At 37.7% G+C, this 4,228-nt stretch overlaps 1 long non-coding RNA gene across 1 annotated transcript; it reads left to right on the top strand.

The window, feature by feature from the left end:
- Positions 1-982: 982 nt before the first annotated feature.
- LOC145652073 (uncharacterized) lies at positions 983-2,507 on the top strand. Its single transcript, XR_014118270.1, has 4 exons — positions 983-1,014; positions 1,681-1,779; positions 1,916-2,026; positions 2,449-2,507. It is a non-coding gene; the product is annotated as an uncharacterized LOC145652073 (long non-coding RNA).
- The last annotated feature ends 1,721 nt before the right edge of the window (positions 2,508-4,228 follow it).

The raw sequence follows: 4,228 nt of genomic DNA, 5'->3' as shown, positions 1-4,228 counted from the left end.
CTTTCAGATACAGCAGAGTCCAAGGATGTGGAGTCTATATCAGTGACTGCATGTGCAGGAGAAGGAGTCACCATCAAGTGCAAATATGAGGATGAATACAAAACCAAACTGAAATCTTTCTGTAAGAATGTAACAGATCAGTCATGTTTAGATCAAATAACAACAAATCCAAACAGTATGTGGACTCATAAAGACAGATTCTCAATTCATGATAACAAAAGTGCAGGATTCTTCAGTGTTTTTATCCGAAAGCTGTGTGTAAATGACACTGGAACATACCAGTGTGCAGTTAATGTATCTGATCAACTGCACACCTACACTGAAGTGAAGCTCAATGTAAAAGCAGGTTAGTAGCATGTAACATTAAATTTAGCCACAATCACTTCATCAATTAAAACTTTCAGAAATAATAATTTTGCCAGACTGTACTTTTGTAAGTCGCCCTGCATAAGGGCATCTGCTAAATGCTGAAAATATAAATGTATACAGGTTAAGATAAATCTGACACTTTCATGGGTTTGTAGCTGCAAGTGAAGTGAGACTGATGCACATCTGATCGCTGAAGTGTTCCTAAAGTGTCATATTTCCCTTTTATTAACATAGCCAATTCAGAACAACAGAAACATTAAAAATTGTTAAAAATGCAAACGTTTTGACCTGAATGTGTATGATTGACAGGCTCATGCTGTGGTAAGACCATCAACGCCTATGTAGGAAAAACTGTGAATATCAGCTGCTGTTACCCAGAATCCCACAGGAGTGAACCCAAGCTTTTCTGCAACAGACTGGACACTGGTGGCTGTAATTATATAGGATCGGTCAACAAAACAGGAAAACCAGGAACTAAAAAAAACACATCACTGTATTATGACAAAGAAAAGCAAATCCTGACTGTTACTATCAGATATGTCACGGTTCAGGACTCTGGTGAATACTGGTGTGGAACTACATCAAACTGGACAACTGATCATGGATTCAAAATTTATAGTACACAGATCTACCTGAGAGTTATAGGTGAGTAAATAACAAGAACTGTGTAATGCTTTATTGTTTTGACAATGCAGAGGCAACATCTATACATCATTCTAAATTACTTAATTAAAAAACTATTTTAGCAAATCCTAGAGAGTCCAGAATCAGTTGATGCTGTTTAGATGACAGGAACTAAACAAATGTTTTTATCCTTGGGTAGTAAAGGCTGTAAAGTAGTCTAGTGCCTGTAGGTAGCCAAGGCTGTAGTCTAGTGTCTGTAGGTTACCTGGAGACTGTAAAATAGTCTAGTGTCTATAGGTAGACAAGGCTGTAAATGTGACTAGTGTCTGTTTGTAGCCAAGTGTCTTTTGTGTGTTTTATTTGTTCACTGCCCTCCCAACCCATATGACTGATCAACAATATTATAACTGTCTAAATGAGTAGAGTCTGAATTAGCTGTTGAACATTGTTACACTTCCCATCTAATTTACAGCACTAAATTTGTTTTCAAATTTACAACCATTAGCACCAAAATGCAGAGTTTAAAAGCAACCACATCCACACTATCTGAAGCAACTGTGGATTTCTTTGCCATGTATGAAATTAAAGCATGCCACAGACACACTGGACACGTGTCACTGTCAACAATCTATATCAATAACATTATAATAATCTGTCACCCCTGTGTTTATTTTTCTATTTAACCAGAGAGTCCAGTTTCAGCCTCATCACCACATTCATCATCACACATCAGTCCACAGTTCACCAAACCAACCACATCCTCAGGAGCTTCCTCTCCTGATACAGGTGCTGACACTCAGTGGACTGTACAGCATGGAGTGAAACTACTCACACACTGTCAGCTTCATCACACACTTCTGAATGTTCAGGATAAAGGTTAACTTTGATTGGTTCAGTAATTATGACTCTGTGTCCTCTCCAGGATTTCCATATTCCACTGTGATCAGTGTTGCGTGTGTGAGTCTGGTACTGCTTCTGATGGGAACCTCATTCCTCATAGTGACTCTCAGAAAGAGAAGCAGAAAGGAGCAGGGTATTACTACACACACACACACACACACACACACACACACCCTTAAAAAATGATCACACAAAGCAATAATACTTATCAATCAACATGAGGATAACATGTTCAAATCTGTATGTCCAGATGTGAGTGCAGCATTTTTCTGTTCTGTAAGCATTGTAGATTAAACACGTTTATTAGTCATGAACAGAACTCATTAGACCCCAGAGCTGCCTGCTGCTTCCCTCTGCTGGCTAGAAATGGACATGAACGAGCACTGTTAAAATATGGAATAAAGACAATAAACTAAAGACTATGTATTCCACTGTTTATCTGCATTTGAATAGTATCTACAGTTGAAGTGCTTAATGTGAACAATAACATGTATTCATGTAACATTTTATTATTTAATTTATTCATTTGTGATTAATTCCTTAATTCCTTCTCAGCATCGTCCAAAGGCCAGTCCGTCCAAGACTCCTCACACAGCCATGGGGTGAGTCATGACTGTGGGTCATTAGCAGGCCTACACCTGTAATAGAATTACAATGCCTTTTCTAGCACAGTCACAAGGAGGCCTGATGTGTGTGAGCATGGTTACATACAGGCTACAAGAAATCTTAAAGCTGCATGTCTTTATTATTTAAATTTATAAAATAATAAACAGATTTAGCTTTAAGATTTCAGACAAACATAAAAATGTAAAAAAAAAAAAGAAAAGAAAGAAAAACAACAGTTCCTCCAAATGTGTCTCCAGTCCAGTTTCTAGTGCATTTCTCATGACAGTGCCTGTTGCTCCCTTATACTGTATTTACACCTGCTACCTCTGACACCACACGGTGTTCAAACTGGGCAAAGCAAGGAAACTACAGACACTAGTGACCTTACTATGCCTCCAAAAATGAATTTTCATACCTCACATGAATGAAAAAAACTAGAAGACAAAAAAAAATCAATATCATAGTTTAAGTTCAAGTTCACAAGATAACCTTTTTTTCTTATTTCTTTGAGGTTCGACTTTCTGTCTGTGGCTATGGGGATATTAAAGACATCAGAAGCCATTCTCTCTCAGACACTGGAGCTCCTACAGTCTACTCTAATGATTGTCTACTCACAAATCCCTCTGATCCCTCGCAAACTGTTTATGCAAATGTGCAGTTACCCACAAACCCCTCTGATCTCTCCCAAACTGTTTATGCAAATGCACATTTACACACAAACCAGTTAGAGCCCTCCCAAACTGTTTAGGCAAATGTGCAGTTACCCACAAACCCCTATGATCTCTCCCAAACTGTTTATGCAAATGCTCATTTACACACAAACCAGTTAGATCCCTCCCAAACTGTTTATGCAAATGCTCAGTTACCCACAAACCCCTGTGATGCTCCATGTACTGTTGACACTACTGCACAGTACCATTAAACTCTCCTGATAAGGACATTTATTTCAAGGCTCAATTGCCCACATTTCTCTCTGATTCATTGGTGTATGACACTTAGCAATTTGAAACCTAATTGCAGTAACTGTAGGCAGCATTCTGAGGCAGGAAGGCAGTAAGTCTGAACTGAAATTTGCATAACATGTTGCCGGCTAAGGTTCCTCCATGGAACCGAGTTTGGAAGGCAAAATTGATGTATCTTCTGCTGCCCAACATCTCTCATAATCCTGTGTGTCACTGCTGATTCGTCAAGAGGAAAAACATGTTAGAAGCACCAGTGATGTGGTGGACAGCATTTTGTAAATGTTTCTTGACAAATATTACTAAGTTATTTATATTTATAGAAATATTTATATATTATATTTCTGACAGGAAATAGGCAGTAATCCAAGCCAGTATAGCCAGTAAGATGCCTTGCTAACATTAGCATAGCATGTTATTTGTAATTGTTTTAAGGTAACATTTTATTTCTATTGAGAAATACCTTGTGTAATCGCTGTATATTCATTGTTATCTTCAATGAATTATGAAGATACACTTACAGTTAACAGTTAGGTTAACATTCCACTGAGCCTAACATACTTTTCTGTGTTAGCAAGCTTTAACAGAGTGATTTTCCTTTCATTTTCCTTATCACTATTATGTTAGTCACTCCATCAGTTGACAGTCAGCCGTCGGTATCTTGGCAACTGCCTTTGAAGTGTGCCTGAACATGGTTCAGTTTTTAAGGAACTTCATACCAAAATCTTGGCACAATATGAAATGTATTTTTTTTTCATGTTCTTTTATAT

Source organism: Electrophorus electricus, chromosome 18 (assembly GCF_041902795.1).
Source record: "Electrophorus electricus isolate QZ-2024a chromosome 18, ASM4190279v1, whole genome shotgun sequence".
Classification (NCBI taxonomy): Eukaryota; Metazoa; Chordata; class Actinopteri; order Gymnotiformes; family Gymnotidae; genus Electrophorus; species Electrophorus electricus.
This window is presented reverse-complemented; position numbering and strand designations above follow the sequence as displayed.